The sequence below is a fragment of the Lissotriton vulgaris genome, chromosome 3_1, assembly GCF_964263255.1.
Source record: "Lissotriton vulgaris chromosome 3_1, aLisVul1.2, whole genome shotgun sequence".
Classification (NCBI taxonomy): domain Eukaryota; kingdom Metazoa; phylum Chordata; class Amphibia; order Caudata; family Salamandridae; genus Lissotriton; species Lissotriton vulgaris.
In genome coordinates, this window is record NC_141689.1 from 57,007,171 (window position 1) to 57,025,153 (window position 17,983).

Sequence of the window (17,983 nt, forward strand, 5' to 3'; positions counted from 1 at the left end):
GCTTCAGGTGTTTCAAAATGAGGTTCTCCACAAATCAGTCCATCGAGGGCCCCTCCAGTCCCTCCAGCACTCCCACTATGCGGATGTTATTCCGCCGAGCCCGTCCTTCCTGGTCCTCCAGGCGGGCATGTATGTCAGCCTGGTTCTTTGTGAGCACTGCTACCTGCTCCTCCAGTCTCTTCATCTTTGCCTGGAGCCCACCAATACCAGTTTCCGCCACCGATACTTTTTCGGACATTTTCTGGCAATCCGCCCGCAAAAGGTTCACTTCTTCTGTCACGAAGTCCAGTTTACCCTGAAAGTCTCTGATGGCCCTCATGATATATTTCAGGGATGGGTCGATTCCTGGATTTTGTAAGTGCCAAGGGAAGCCATAGTAAGTATATTGGCTGGACATTCGTCATACTCAGTACGAGTTTCCCAGCTCCATGCTGGCTTCACTGAAGTATGGGATTTTTGGTACCAAACATCTCAGCATAAAAAACCTGCACTGTCGCCAATGTCACATTTATTAAATAAATTGCACACATTGGACCCTTTAGAGGGCTACCCTGAAACCTATTGTTCCTTGGTTTAGTCACTGACTGGCCTAAGCCAGTCTGCTACTACCAGACAGTGTTATGATCTCATGGGGAGAGTACCTGTGCACTCTGAGGTCGAGAACTATGCCTTTCTTGGGTGGAAATGTTCACACCTCCTCATGGTCAGGAAGAGTCATCTGTGGTGGGGAGCTTAAAAGATCTTGCCGCCTTTGCAATACAACTCCAGCCTCTTCTGTTAGAGGGAGAAGGCACCCTTCCTGTCATCACCCACTTTTAGATGGGAGGAAAGGGAGGAAAACGCAGAGAGAATGGGAGGTGTGCCCCTCTCTGCCAACTCCACCCCTCAGGTGCTGGAAGCAAGGTTAAGTACACTTTTCAGTGCCCACCATCTTGAATATAGTGTGACTTAGCTAATCAGGGCTAGGTCTGTCCCACTCCCTCAAGAGGGCGGCAAAATGGAGGGTGCAGACATGCCAGATGAGGGGCCCATTGGCCATTACCTGTCACTCTCTTGTAACAATAATAAATCTAGGATTTAGATGGCATCCCCACACCCTGAACTTCAGTTCCTGATGACCTGAGAAGATCCAGACACTACAGAATTTCACCAGCAGAGAAGTCTGCACAGACCAACTGACTTGTCCCCAGCCCTGCCGGCCCCAGCCCTACATACCTACCCTGCAGCCCTTGAAGATCCTGCACCAAAAGACGACTCGTCCTGCAGCCCGGTGACCTCGCGAACCCTGGGAGGACTTACTGCCTTCAACAAAGATCAAGACTTCTTAGAACAATTGTTCTGTTCACTAAGCAACCATCTTCAAAGTAAAGACCAGAAGAACTGGAAAGCCAGCCTCAGGTTCCACTTTTCTACCTGATCTTTTCAGCTTGAGTCCAAATGACCCTCTGGTACCAGTGAGGTTCCTCTGTGCTCCAGAGCCCAAGCTCACTGTGTGATGACCCCTCCAGGACTCCTTTACATCACCTGCAGCTTCTGTACGGAGACCACCCCCCACCGTGACCTGCTCCCGTAAGCCATTTCCAATGCCAAAAGACACCCCAGCACCACTCCGTCCTGGTCCCTGGTGAGGAAGACCAAATATGTCTCTACGTCGTGAGCATTGCAACTTACCTCTGCAGCTGTTGTTTCACTTTGATCAGCTACTTCGCCTGAGCCTGCAGCCTTTTTTACATTTGACAGCTCTCCATTGCCTTGCATTGGGCACCCGACGCTGTGTTGGCAACTTGCACCCGGCAACCCCTGTGCTGGCAACCCCTGTGCTGCTGGTGGCGTAGTATTGGTATGGGTTTTGGCCCCATCCAGTTCATGCTTCAACACTTGAAGATTGGACTTTTAAGCCGTTGCCACTTACCTCTAAGCAGTTTCGGTCTAATTGCCCCCAAAATCCATTCATTTGTACTGGGCGCCTAACCTCAATCTCGCACCCTGCACTCCTGTGCTGCTAAACCTTGCTTTCTATTGACCTTAAGCTTCCGAAGACTATCTTGTAAGTCGGTTTGATCCCTATGTATGCTGTATGTTTTATTCCTCCCATAATTTAACATTGCAAATTCTGAAAATTGCACTGTGTCCATTTTTGAACCTGAAAAGTATTTCTATTGAAAAACATATTTACCTATGATGAAGTTCTGTGGTTCTGAAAAATAAATATAACTAAGTACTATTTTTATGAATTGGTCTGATATATATTAATTGATTGTGTGTCTCGTGTATTGCAAGTGTGTGTACAACAAATGCTTAACACTGGCCTCTGACAAGCCTAACTGCTCACCCACGCTACTTCAAAGGAGAACATTTGTATTATCCACTTTAGTTGCTGTAAAGCCTCTGAGGATCCACTGGACTCTATACTTCTTTTTGATATAGTATTTAAAGAGCCAGCTTTCTACAGGAAGTCACTTATCGGGTGTGCAAACCAGTTAGGTGGCAGCAAAGAAAAGCAACACTGGAGTTAACTGATGGTAAGCAGCAGACAGGATCAAATGACTTTTCCCTAATACAGCAGGTCTTGCAGACAGTGCATGAGCGCTGTGTAGGGTCAACCTAAAAAATTATGCTGCCGCAAGCGTGATCGCATAACAGAAACTGATGCATCAGGAGTAAAACTAATGTATGGCTGAATAGCGTCACGTAAAGCGACACTAACCACCCTAGTGTAACTTTTCAGTAAGTGAAGCGTCAAAAAAACTATGAAAAAATAATTTGGAACACAACATTTGGAAGACTTCAAGTGGAGGTGGAGAAGAGAACAGCAGCCAGGACACCAACCTAGACAATCCCACCACCGCCTTGAAGTCTACTGCACTGATCTTGGATGTAAAGCATACAAATGTGAATAATTGCTATGCGTCTCATTACAGTGGGCATTGTCTACTAATGTGTACAAAGACACCCAAGTATGCGTGACATATTGACTGACACTTGAATGTGAGTGGATATAAATATAGTTTGTCGTGTAAAGTGGCAATTCATGTGTTACCTACTTTATGGGTGTACTTGCCTTTTGTGGTTTGGAGTACTCTTGGCTGGATTAGGGAACCCTTTTCCATATTGAGATATGGCAATCCTGGCCGCCCCTTGCATGCAGTACACAATGTCACTTTGCCTTGCTACAGTGGGTGATGATATCCTAGGTGCCATTGTCCCATGATGGCCAAGGGGTCCTACAACATGATTGTTACATGCCTATACCTAATAATCCATGAGGGGTTGGTATTTAACTGCTAATTACAGTGTGTAAAGTGATTTCAGCTGGTCGGATTCCTATTATACAGCCACTGCAATATTTCCTACTCCTGGGTATTTGAGGCATAGGAATTTCGACACATTTCTGGCTCTGCGTGCCGCTTGCAGACAATGTGTCAGTTTTGGAAAAAGTGAAATATCACAGCGTCAGTTTTACAGTTTTACAGTGGATTTGAGGTGGGGACACCTACCTTGCACATATTAATTCCTGTGTGCTTCTGCTGCAGGAACTTTCCAATGCCAGCCAACTAATACTAATAGTTTTGTCCACATCTCATTCTTTATTGCTGGAAAAGCGTAAATTAGAAAGAGGCCAATTTAGAGATGCTAAATCTATATGCAACACATAAAATTAGGTGGAATGAACCAAAAGTCAGATATGAAACGTGCTGGATTTTCAAAAATCAATCAAATGTGGTTGTATGATTTAATAACCCAAATTATCAATAGAAATTCTCCAAAAGGTAGACGATTAATAATTACATTCTGGCAATATTTCCAAGAAAATTATATTAATTCAGGGTACCGAGTTGACAGCAAGATGATTATTGTTATTCCAGTTGCCACTGCTGTGGGTTTCTTTTGACACAGAGCCTAGATTACAGAGGTATGCCAATGTCTGCAACTTTTAAAAGGGAAGCATCACTGCTATGGAAATCTTTAAAATGTATTTCTGTTCAAAATCAATCATCTGCATTTTTAGATTGGGTTTGCTTGTGACTTCGCCCTCAATAAACACACCGTGGAAATTGGGGTCAAAGGGAAATTTTTAAGACCAGCCACTTTTCAAATCCCCAAATAGCACAATAACACTAACCAACTGAACTGGGGGTCTGACAGATATCAAGCCAACAAATGCTTCAAACAGAGTTCAAGTAGTCAAGTGAAGAAGGGAATAACAGTACATAAAGGAACCAGAAAGCATTGAGCAGAGCTTGGATTCCTATCAATTATCAAAGTGATCAATCTTATCATCTGGTTGTCCAGCAATATGTATTGTGTATCTCCTGATCATGGAGGCAGACTTCCAACATATAGATTTGCTCAATGGAATCTGATGGAGGATCCCACCAGGAGTGAACCAGACTATCCAGTATTTACAGTCTGTGATCACCTGGGAACCAGAAAGCAGTGCAAAAAAACAAAAAGGTGTGTGATATTAAAATAGAGTTGTGAGGAAAAAATGCAGAATTTTGATAGTGTTATCACCTCACCCTCTAATCTAAAAAAAGAACAGTGCAAAGAGTAGTATTAACAAATAACTGCTAGATTAATACGGCCAATCTCTATGTTGGAAGTCTGTCTCCATGATCAGGAGATACACCATCCATATTGCTGTGACTTTGCCCTGACAAGATTTGTGGTTGTTGCTTGAATAGGGTTTCAGCCCCCTCAACCAATTACCCAATTTCTTACACATACATTTAATCAAATGTAGATGTTGTGAGATGAGTGTCCTATGGTTCCCAATATTACTGCTTATGTGCAACAATTCATAAAGTCATGAAGTATAACAATCATGAGCCTGGTTTTTCAATTAATTTGAAATCAGATTTAAACTTTCTTTAATTTTGCCCTTTGGTGAATTTTCGTTTGTCTCAGTGTAAGGACACACAGTCAGAACATTTCAAGTCATTGTGTTTGTAAGATTGTTGTGTATCTTTGCTTCATCAGCAAATATATCTGCATTCAGTTTTGAAACTACGTTTTTCAAGCATTCGATGACATCACCTTGGGTTTGCAGACATCATGAAGAATTGTTTGAAGATCCACTACTGGATTTATAAAATTGGCAGGTCAATTTAAGAAAGAATGTGGCTTAATGGCTAGAGCATCCAACATTGAAACTGCAGAACCAGGCTCGAGCCAGGGCCTGGGGGTCAGCTCAGCTTTCTGTGATTCTGGGCAAATGAATGTGTTCGTCTGTAATGTAACTGCGACTGTGGGTGAGAAGTGTTCAGTTTAAGAAGGGTCAGAGCTATTCCTACATTTGTTGAGAGCTAACTGAGGGCCACAGTGAATTGAACTCGGATTTAGGATGAGGGAGTGCTTAGTCTAAGAAGGGTCTTCAAGCACAAACCATGGCACAGTGTTAAGGGGATCCCTAAACAATTATGTGTCAAAACGTCTCGACTCTTAGGAGAGACAATTATAGAAATAATGAGCATTGAATGTAAGGACATCAAACAACACAAAGATTAAAGTAGGTCCTAATATGTTTCAGCATAGCCTCCTGTAAACTCCCCGCACCCGCCTCCCCCTCAACAAAAGAACCTCACATTTATTTTTAAGGTTGGTCCTAACTAATTTTAATTGAATAAGACTATATGTAAGAAGCTACCACTGGTTCCAGTAACTAAAAATATTTTTACAAATATATGAATATATCTCTCTTTACTTTCTCTTTTTTTCAGACGCATTTCTCTTTAACCAGTGGCAGAATCCTAACATTTTCTAATATTGAAGAATGGCTTTTGATGCTCTTTCATGTGAAAAATGCATATCTGTATCTGCCTGTGCATTGTGTTGTAATAAAGTTTTTATTGCTAACTGAAGTACAATATACCTGTTCATAGTGGTTTTAAGATTGTAAAATGCATGATGTTGTTTAAATGATATGCCTAGGGTGGTGCACATTATATATGTATTCCCTTGAATTGTGCAGGCCTCTTTATAAGCCTCCAGGTTTTACATATGGGGCAGAGTCAGAGGAGGGTGTTTCCAGGAGGAGTTTCTTTAGAGGGTTGATGCCAATTGCAGAGATGAGGTTGAGACTGAGATTGAGCTGTAGATATGAGAATGTCTCTTGAGGTCTCATTGTGATGTGGAGCCCACATCTCCAATAATTTGCCCATTTCTGGTGGGCTAGTCTAAGGCATGATGAAGAAGTCTAGTAGACATCTACTCCCCTGTTGGAGCGATAGGGAAGCCTTTGCTGTGGTTTGGTCTCTGTAGAAGTTAAGGCCATACCTGTTTGGCTCTCACATCATTGTTCAAACCGACCACAGGTCTCTCAGATGGTAAATGCAAATAAAAGGTGAAAATCGCAAACTGCTATGGTCTTCCATACCCCTACATGGAACGGACTTTGAAGAGGAACACAGACCTGAGATAGCCCATGCCAATACCGATGGCCTTTCCAGGTTCTTCCACTTAAGATGAGGAAGACTCTCTAGGGTAAGGTTAGTCTCATCCTTTTTCGTTTGATGGGGGTCATGTAGGAAACTGCCTCTTTTTGTTATGGCTAGCCCCCACATTTAGCCTAGAAAATGATGTAATTTTGATTTGAAGTGCGCAGGGTCCTTGCCAACATGGCCCCCTGTGCCAGCTCTGCTTCCCAAAACTATACCTTTTGTTTCCACAATTGTCACCTCTCCAATTCAAATATAAGTTCCAATTAAAGGTTCCACCTGATACCAAGGGTCTTGTGGTTAAAGAGGGTCCCTAAGGGTTGCTGCATGAACTGTGCCACCCTAAGGGACCCCTCACCAAGCACATGCACACTGTCACTGTAGCCTGCATGTCTTGGTGCAGACAAAACCAAAAAGTGGACATGTCACACATCCCTGTGTTCTATGCCCACATACACTGCATGGGATATTGATATGACACCCCTCTAGCAGGCCTTAGCCCTAAGTCAGGGTGCACTATATCTCCTTTAAGGGCATATCTGGATAGGCAGATATGCCTCTGCAATATCCTTGCAAAAATGTGTGAAAAAAAAGATTTGTCAGCTAAAATTGAGGTTTGCGATGGATTCTGGGTAAAGAAACGTTGGGGGATCTACGCAAGCCATACCTCCTTGGAAGTCCCCGGGTGTTTACTTTTCAGAAATGTGTGGGTTTGGTAGGTTTTCCTAGATGGCCGTCGAGCACGGGGCCAAAACCCAGGTGACCCCCTTGCAAAAGCAGGTGATTTTGACATAGGCAATTTAGAATTCGCCTCACTACGTATTGGGCCCTTGCCTGTCGTGGGTACTTGGGCCTCCCACACAAGTGAGGCACCATTTTTATCGGGAGACCTGGGGGAATACTGGGTGGTAGGTAATTTGTGTGAGCCCAGTGATGCCACGCTTTCCCACACAAAAATGTGTGAAAAAAAAAATTTTCAGCTAAAATTGAGGTTTACAAGGGATTCTGGCTAAGGAAACGTTGGGGGATCCACACATGCCATACCTCCTTGGAAGCCCCCGGGAGTCTTCTTTTCGTAAATGTGTGGGTTTGGTAGGTTTCCCTAGATGGCCGTCGATCACGGGGCCAAAAACCCAGGTGACCGCCCCTTGCAAAAGCAGGTGATTTTGACATAGGCAATTTTGAAGTCGCCTCACTACGTATTGGGCCCTTGCCTATCGCGGGTACTTGGGCCTCCCACACAAGTGAGGCCCCATTTTTATCGGGAGACCTGGGGGAACATTTGGTGATAGGAAATTTGTTTGAGCCCGGTGATGCCACACAATTTCCCACACAAAAATGTGTGGAAAAAACTGTTTTTTTCATCTAAAATTGAGGTTTGCAAGCAATTCTGGGTAATGGAACTTTGAGGGATCCACGCAACCCATACCTCCTTGAAATCTCCCAGGTGTCTACATTCTAGAAATGTGTGGGTTTGGTAGGTTTCCGTAGGTGCCGGCAGAGCTAGGGTTCATAAACTACAGCTAGGCACTTTGACAGAAAAGGGTCATTTTCACTGTGAAATTGAGGTATGACCACGTTGCATTTTGCGCAGTTCCCTGTCGCAGGCAGTAGGCCGACCCACACAAGCATGGTACCACTTTTCTCGGAAGACTTTGGGGAACGCAGGGTGGAATGAAATTTGTGGATCCACGCAGATTCCAGAACTTTCCACCACAGAAATGTGGGGAAAATGTGTTTTTTTTGTCACTTTTTTAGATTTGCAAGGGATGCTGGGTAACAGAACCTGGTGGGAGGCAGTCAAGTCACCCCATCCTGGATTTCCCTGGGTGTCTAGTTTTTAAAAATGTATAGGTTTGCTAGGTTTCCCTAGGTGCCGGCAAAGCTAGGGTTCAAAAACTACAGCTAGGCACTTTGCCAAAAAATGGTAATTTTTCCCTGCGAAATTGAGGTGTGACCACGTTGCGTTTGGCGCCGTTTCCTGGTTCAGGCACTAAGCTGACCCACACAAGTGAGGTACCATTTTTTTCGGAAGACTTTGGGGAACGCAGGTGGAAGAACATTTGTAGATACACCAGATTCCAGAACTTTCCACCACAGAAATGTATAGAAAATTTGTTTTTTGTCAATTGTTTAGGTTTGCAAGGATTTCTGGGTAACAGAACCTTGTGGGAGGCAGTCAAGTCACCCCATCCTATATTCCCCAGGGTGTCTAGTTTTCAAAAATGTGTAGGTTTGCTAGGTTTCCCTAGGTGCCGGCAGAGCTAGGGTTCATAAACTACAGCTAGGCCTCCATGGCGCTTTTCATGGATGATTTCTGTTTGAATGTGAGTGTGAGTTCTGGTATGGGAATGTTTTTGGGTTGACTGGAAGAGTGAATGAGCTGTGTGCCAATTTTTATTTCTCTTTGCTGTCCCTAGGCTGTGCTTATATATATCTTGTTTGTATTTTCTATGATGAACTCCTACAGGATGGAGACAAAGATATGTACTGTATATTAAACTTCAATGATTGAATTATTTTTCTATGCTAATAAAAAGAAATATTTGATATATATTTTATGTCTTTTGTGGGCTTTTGGCTTTTTCTCTTTATTTAGAGAGTTTTGAATACCTCCTCCTTACCATTGGGAACCCGCCTTTCATGTTCTCTTGTCATTTATCTCGCCCTGGCGGGTTGTTCCCCTCTTAGCTTGTGTAGTTATCAGGGCCTCTCTTCTGTTTTTTGCATAGGTTTCCCTAGGTGCCAGCAAAGCTAGGGTTCAAAAACTACCGCTAGGCACTTTGCCAAAAAAGGGTCATTTTTTACTGCGAAATTGAGGTGTGATCACATTGCGTTTGGTGCAGGTTCCTGTCGCAGGCACTAGGCTGACCCTCACACATGTGGTACCATTTTTCTCTGAAGACTTTGGGGAACGCAGGATGGAATGACATTTGTGGATACACGCAGATTCCAGAACTTTCCACTACAGAAATGTGGAGAAAATTTGTTTTTTTTGACAATTTTTTAGGTTTGCAAGGGTTTCTGGGTAACAGAACCTGGTGGGAGGCAGTGAAGTCACCCCATCCTGGATTTACCTGGGTGTCTAGTTTTCAAAAATGTATAGGTTTGCTAGGTTTCCCAGGTGCCGGCAGAGCTAGGGTTCAAAAACTACCGCTAGGCACTTTGCCAAAAAAGGGTCATTTTTTACTGCGAAATTGAGGTGTGATCACATTGCGTTTGGTGCAGGTTCCTGTCGCAGGCACTAGGCTGACCCTCACACATGTGGTACCATTTTTCTCTGAAGACTTTGGGGAACGCAGGATGGAATGACATTTGTGGATACACGCAGATTCCAGAACTTTCCACTACAGAAACGTGGAGAAAATGTGGTTTTTTTGACAATTTTTTAGGTTTGCAAGGGTTTCTGGGTAACAGAACCTGGTGGGAGGCAGTGAAGTCACCCCATCCTGGATTTACCTGGGTGTCTAGTTTTCAAAAATGTATAGGTTTGCTAGGTTTCCCAGGTGCCGGCAGAGCTAGCGTTCAAAAACTACAGCTAGGTACTTTGCCAAAAAAGGTCATTTTTCACTGCGCAATTAAGGTGTGACCAGGTTGCGTTTTGCGCCGTTTTCAGTTGCAGGCACTAAGCCGACTCACACAAATGGGGTATCATTTTTCTCGGAAGACTTTGGGCAACGTGGGGTGGGTGGAAATTTGTGGCTCCACGCAGATTCCAGAACTTTCCACCACATTAATATAGGACAAATGTGTTTCTTTGGACAATTTCTTAGGTTTGCAAGGGATTCTGGGTAACAGAACCTGGTGGGAGGCAGTCAAGTCACCCCATCCTTTATTCCCCAGGGTGTCTACTTTTTAAAAATGTATAGATTTGCTAGGTTTCCCTAGGTGCCGGCAGAGCTAGGTTTCAAAAACTACAGCTAGGCACTTTGCCAAAAAAGGGTCATTTTTCACTGCAAAATTGAGGTGTGACCACATTGCGTTTTGCGCCATTTCCTGTCATGGGCACAAGGCCGACTCACACAAATAGGATATCATTTTTCTCGGAAGACTTTGGGCAACGTGGGGTGGGTGGAAATTTGTGGCTCCATTCAGATTCCAGAACTTTCCACCACATTAATATAGGACAAATGTGTTTCTTTGGACAATTTCTTAGGTTTGCAAGGGATTCTGGGTAACAGAACCTGGTGGGAGGCAGTCAAGTCACCCCATCCTTGATTCCCCAGGGTGTCTACTTTTTAAAAATGTATACATTTGCTAGGTTTCCCTAGGTGCCAGCAGAGCTAGGTTTCAAAAACTACAGCTAGGCACTTTGCCAAAAAAAGGTCATTTTTCACTGCAAAATTGAGGTGTGACCACGTTGCGTTTTGCGCCATTTCCTGTCATGGGCACAAGGCCGACCCACACAAGTTAGTTACCGTTTTTATTGGGAGACTTAGGGTAATTCATATTTTTAAATCAACCGTTATTACCTATTAAGTTTTTATCTATTTCTCCTTTCCAAATGAAAGACATTGTGTAAAAAATAAGTCATTTTGAAAAATTACCAATAATTCTCATGCTAGTATGAGTATTCCCAATTTTGAAAATGTGCGAATATATACTGTTTGTAAACTCTATAATTTGTACCCAATTCATAAATACAAAGGTGTCTTTCATACCGATTTTTCCATGTATACATTTTCCCAGAATAATTGCTCTATACACGGTACATAATAAAATACCATTGCAAGTTGCTGCTCAGTTTTTGGCTCTGGGTTCGTCGGGTTCTTGGTGAACATACAAGTCCTATATATCCCCACAACCAGGAAGGTTCATCGGATGTAACGGTATATTGCTTTCAAAGAGCTGTCATAATTACCGGTGAAAATGTTGAGACAAAAGGCTGTTTTTTTCAACAAATTTTCAATTTTTCCAATATTTAACTGTTAGTTTCTATAAAGAAACCTTCATGGATTTAGACAAATGACCCCTTTCTGAATTCAGAAGTTTGTGTACTTTTCTAAAACGTATAGCTTTCCAGGACCAATATTGCTTTCATACTCATTTTTACATTAACTGGAAGGAGGTTGAAAGCACTAAAAATAGCAAAAATAGGCTATGTCCCAGAAAAATGTCAAAACTGTGTAAAAAATGTTGGTTCTCTGACAAAGACTGTCATTCCCTAAAAGCTGGGAAATTGTGTTTTCAGCCCCACAAACCCTTCTTTGATAACATTTTGCAGGGAAAAACCCAGAGGTTTTCATTTGCAGGCCCGTTTTTCTCATATTTCTGAAAAAACTAAAATTTTACTGTATTTTGCTTAATTTCTGGGACCCCTCCAAGGGAATCCACAAACCCTGGGTACCTTTACAATCCCGATGATGGTGGAATAAAAGGACGCAAAATTGGCGTGGATACCTTATGTGGTCAAAAAGTGACAGGGGCCTAAGCGCGCACTACCCCAAATAGTCAAAAAAAGGCTTAGCACAGGAGGGGAAAAGGCCTAGCAGCGAAGGGATTAACAAACATTGCCTTAGTGGGGGGATCATAAACCAACCCCCTAGGACATAGAGAATTTCTTTTAAGAGTGTTAAGGACTTAATAGTAAATGCTATATAAATGTTCATCTGGCATTTAACAGTGCAGCCATAACTTTCATAAAAAGCTTAGAAATGCAAAATATGTCCGCAAAACATTGTTTTATCTAATATTCCTTCCTTATTTTCTTCTTCACCTTTAAGGTCCAGTTTTACTATTTCCTGGTCACTATCCGGCTCCAGTCCCTGTTTCAGAAGCGAGTTATAAACAGGCTGTTCTGCTGCCCTTCCTCAATTCCTTGAAGTCTGTGGCTGAAATCTTGCAGACCAGCACCGACCTCCTGCCAGGCATTCCAAATAATATTGGCCAGCTCCTGGAGTCATCCTTCAAGAGTCTGTCAGAGGCTGAGCAGTCGTCTCTGGAACAAGTGAGTGCATTAGATGCTAATGTGCTAGAACGTTTAAGCAAAAGAAAAAGAAGCTGAGTGATGAGCAGAAGGTTCTAGAGCTAAGCAGCAAGGCCTTAAAGTGCAACTCTCTGGATTGCAAGAGGAGTCCCTCGCCAGACAACAACTACAAGCAACAGAGCACGGTGTCAATAATGCAGCTTATGCCCTAAACAGAGCGATTCAAGCACAGCGAGATGCGGAGAATGCACGGGACATCGGCATTGGACTCATCTTTATTCCTATCATTGGGCCAATAATAGGCATACATTGCTCTTAGTTCATTTTGAACACACAGGCAACACTCAGATGTACACCTAGGGCTTGATTTAGAGTTCGGCGGATGGGTTACTCCTTCACAAATGTGACAATGAGCTCGTCAGCCTTAATCACAAGTGTATTCTAGCCCATCTACCTTGTATTCAGCTGGCAGGAAAACTGCCACCTTTGTGACAGTCAAACCCGCCCCTAGTCTGTAACACACGCACACATACATGTATTCAGATAGACAGGCACATCACACTGGGAAGACATTCACAGAAATGTGTTGTGCTCACATACACATACACAAAGTGATATCACTGCAAATATATAACACACACACAGTACACATGCGCCCATGCATCACCATGCACACACAAACACACACACATTGAAAAAATACCAACACTCTAGATGTGACTGCAGAAAAGACCAGTTGTCCCACATGCTATGTTTTGATCATTGTAACGTAGACAAATGTTAAAATATCAGTTTGACCATGTCAAGTATAGACTAAAATCAAGAGCACGTGGTATATTGTATGCAGTGCATATAAAAATGCCCTGGATTATTACTTGTGCATGCTATTTACATTTGGTTTGGTTGAATCATAGCATCCTTTGCATTGTTTTTAATATATTGGTAGAGCTTTTTTATAAATGGCAACGGTTAGCATGTAATTCTAGTAGTCAAACGTAATATCTATTTGAGAAGTTGTTTGATAGCCAGACTCTCAAATGTGCAATTATTTGCATTGCCCACTGCTAAATTCTTGATATGAATATTCGCATAATGCATGTGAATTCAAACACTGTAGTTTTTCAGTGTGCCATAAATAATGCAGTCTTTTCTTTGCTCACTTAGGTGCTATAATGATCACTAAGGCAAATGAAGCTATGCCAAATGCTCAATGTGCAGTTAGGGAAGCTACGCATAGTTATAACACACAGAACATTGCTGTGAACACGTATGCATTAAAGTGTCAGTCCTGCATACAGGCCAGATACTCCCACTCCTAAAGAATCCTACAGTAGAACCTGATGAACTCAACTACTACCGGACCGTCACTCACCTGAAAGAAGCCAACTTTGAGGTCACATCAATGAAAGCTAACTCCTGCACAAATACCAGTTTGGCTTCTAATAATGCTGAAGCATAAATGCAACTACTTAATACTTCGTCAAGAATGCCCTCTTGACCACAGATACAGAGGGTGGCTGATTCCTGATGTTGCTAGACCTCCCAGTTGCCTTTGAATCAGTTGCCCATCCCATGCTTATATGTACCCTAGAGTGGTAAATGAGAATCAAGGGCAATGTCCTTCACTGGTTCTCCTCCTACCTTTCCAACTGACACCATTGTATTCACATTAGCACATCAACGTTCCACAAGACCCATATCACCTGTAGACTTCACTTGGAGTGGCTTGATGCTCCACTTACAGACACAACATAGATTCCCCATTATGCCAATGATACACAACTCTGTAAAAGTCTCCTTTGCATTAGACATCAAACATCTCAACTCTAATGCAAATGTTGCAGACCTGGCTGTCCAATGCCTATCTGAAGCTCAACCCAGCCAAGACGGTATTCCTTGTATTTTGCCAAGAACAGCAAATAATAAGCAGTACAATCCTGGCTAAATCACATGAAGCATGATGGTTGAAAACCCTAGCTTTTACTAATTGCCAAGTGTAGCAATGTGGCTCTCTATATAGTGCACTAAAATGAAGTAAACTGTGTAGAGAGTCCAGTGAGGCCCAGATTGATTTACAGAAGCAAAAGTCGATAACACTAAGGTTCTCTTTTGGTAGTGTGGGAGAGCAGTTAGGCCTAGCAGAGGATAATGCTAAGGATTTGTTGTGTTCACAGAGGCAATAAATGAGAGACACACTCCAAGAAAAACATATTTTTATATATATTGTCAAATCAAGAACTTTGTTCACAGGTAAGTACTGATTTTCTTAGGAATTATCAATGTTCAGACAATAATTAAGTGTTGTACGCAATTACACACAATGCATTCCTATGAGAGGAAAAAGTATGCAGGTACAGAAATTAGCACAGGTGGTTCTAGGGGTTCACCTTCTGGATTTGGAGTTGTGGCAAGCCAAGGTCCAATGTTCTATCAGCTGATCGTCTGGAGCGTCCCGGAGTCGGCAGGGAGCAGGATGCTGGAGGCATTGGTAGTTGGTACGCTAAGAAGGAAGGGGGCCACCTAAAAACAGGCGGCACAGGGGGACAAGTCGGAGAGCTCCAAAATGGCCGCAAGGGCCTTTCAACAGGGTGGCACAGCCAGTTCATTGTTACCCAGGCAGAGCAGGTAAGTGGGCTGGGCTCTGTGCTCAAATGTGCTAATCGCAGTCAGGAGAAAACGGCAGGCAGGTATGATTTCGAGACTGCTGGGTCACTCACAGAGCGGGTCTCAGGGAGTCAACTTCCCATGGCGTATGCTTGCTTCCTGGGCAGTTGGAGTCCCATCTGGACTCTTCATGTAGGTGTTGGTTGCAGGGCATCCGGTATTCCAGTGGTTGGTATGTCACAATGCTGGTGCTCCACAATTGTGGGGGAGACAAATCTGGCTTTCCAGAGCACGAGTACCTCTTCCTGGTCGATTGCTGCACTGGTCAATCTAGGGAGCAGAAAGTCGGTGGACCAGCATCTGCAGTTTGGTGCCTGTGGGCTGCAGGGAAGTAGCTCCTCTTCTCCAAGGGAGGTATTGGGCGATTTGTGAAGGGCCCAGTCCTCTGCAGTTCTTGGAGGCCAAGCAGCAGCAGGATGAGAAAGTCCACCTCAATTGTCGAGTCTTGAAGCAGCAGGCAGGGTTTGGGATCAAAAGCCAGAAGCAGGCATTCAGTTCTCGAGTTCAGTGCATCTTCTTTGTGCTCTTTGTCTTTAGATCTATGACATCCAAAGTTCTGGGTCGAGGGGTGCCTGTATATTCAGGGGTGTAAATGGGAGTGACAGGTAGTTGCTAATGGTCTACTTACCTTAAAGTAGTCTACATCCTCTATGTGACCACTTCCTTTGGGAAGTGGGAACAACCCTGATCCGTATATGCTAATTCTCTCCAACACAAGGTGAAAAAATCTGGAAAGTGGGGTCCAGATCACCTGCCCCACCTTAAGGGTGGTGCTGGCTGAATGTGGGAACACCTCCTATTCTTAAACATTTTCCTGCCTGTCTTCCCACTGAAAGTGGGGTCAGGACTTGACCTGGGTGGAGTTCACGGAGTACAATGTACAAAAAAGCTCTGTATCGGAGTGTGCCACAAGCTGCTGTTTAAGCTGATCTTTCTGCCGTTCTGGTAGAAATTCTACCTGAGTGGGTAATTATACTCAAGCACCAATGGCGTATACAAGCGAGTATTGTGGAGCGGAGTTTTCTGCAGAGCGCGAGCTCCAGGTAGTGCAGAGTGCAGAAAACTCCATGAACGGAGCAGAGTTCGCGGTCCAGTCCTAGTCACGACAGGGGTGTTGGCATCTTCCACTAACTGAAGAGGCCTTGGTTGAATTTCAAAGGTGGCATGGACTTTGAAGCTTTCAAACCTGGAAGGTAATTCCTGCTTGTAGGAGGTGTTAACACCTCTGCCCAGAGCATGCATTGTTCCTGGCCTCTGAGAGTGAAGGCTCTCACCCCAGGCGGCCAGAAACCTGTCTAGTGGTGGAATGCTGTCTGAGTCTATTCGGTAACCAAACTAGTAATCAGTAGATTTGTGGGGGACAACTCTAAGGTGCCCTCTGTGTGCATTTATTAATAAATAGGACACTTGCATCAGTGCAGGTTTATTAATATGAGATGCTTGGTACCAAACATCTGTGCATCCTGTAAAGCCATCATGGAGCTGGGAAACTTGTAATGACGAGTGTCCAGTCCATGGTCTCTCTACGGCTACCCTGCACACTTACAATGTCCCAGCATGGACTTGGAGATGGTAGGGTTATATCGCTTAGACAAATAAGTCCACATTTGGGATATAGTGCACTATCTCTCAGGGCTGAAAGGGATAGACCAAGGGGGACTTACCTATATCTCATACAACGCCTGTGGGCATGTCACAGAGGGATGTGAGCCATGTTGATTCTTCATTTTTCTCTACACCAAAACACGCAGCCTGCAATCTCAGTTTTCATGATCGGGAAAGGGTCCCAAGGGTGGCACAATTTGTGCTGCAGCGCTAGATGACCCTCTTCAGTCCCAATGCCCTCGGTACCAGGGGTACTACTTACTGGGGAATTACAGGGGGGCTGAAGTTGTACCAATTGTGGAACAATGGTACAGTTTAGGGAAAGAGCTCTAGTACTGGGGACCTGGTTAGCAGGGGCCCACTAAACTTTTAGTAGAAATCACATCAAATGCCAGGCAAACGGTGTAGGCAATGTCAAAAAGAGGCACTTTCCTACACCAAGTCACTTCAATTTATCCTCAACACCAGCCTCACCCACTAGGCACTTAATGCCAAAAAACAATGATGGTCTGGCACCAGATCTCTTCTAAATAAAGTGAAACTCTATCTTTCGAAAAACAACTTCCAAATTGCTTTTCAAACCCTCCTACTATTGCATCTGGATGGTGGTCACTACCTGCTCCATGGCCTCCCAGACTCTACACTGTCATTCTTTAAGGGCATCCTACTTGCCACACCACATATTTCAGGGTATGAAGCAATATGATCCCTTCACCCCAATCCTGGTGAAACTCCAGAGGCTCCCCTTGCAGTCCTGCACCGTCCTGAAAATCAGTAGTATTTACTAAGCCATCATGATCAGCCTCTCCTACCCCCAGTTTATCTTGAAGACAAACTCATCATCTCGGGAGGCTCTTGGCACCCCCACAGTCAAGACACCATCAAACTGCAGACTCAGGAATTTAAAAAATAATGAAAAGGTAGCAGGCACCCATGTTCTGAAACAACATCCCCATCTCATCAGGACTGCCTCAACAATGCTGCAATTTAGGAAAGAGTTAAAGTCCCACTCTTCAAAGAACAGTGTATCACAAGACATTACTAGTCAATATCCATTTACAGCTACCTCTCTTATCACTTGTTCACTTTATGCTTTTCTTTGACCGGGCTCCACCGTCTTTTAGCTAGGTTTGAGCTATAGAAATACCATTTACATACAGATATACTACACATATTTTTCTGCAGTGTAAATGCATTGAGAGAGTGTCACAGTGCAGCTTTTTGCACCAGTCACTTCTATAGACCCTGCACCACTTGATCAAGTGGCGATATTGGTGACAGGTCATCGAAACTCCACAACAAGACAGTTCAATGAGGGGCATAGCTACTATTAGTGCAACTGTTGCAAGGA

The 17,983-nt window shown here is 43.6% G+C and overlaps 1 pseudogene; it reads left to right on the top strand.

Annotated features, from left to right (window-relative positions):
• Positions 1-333: 333 nt before the first annotated feature.
• LOC147725938 (uncharacterized) lies at positions 334-13,682 on the top strand (annotated as a pseudogene).
• The last annotated feature ends 4,301 nt before the right edge of the window (positions 13,683-17,983 follow it).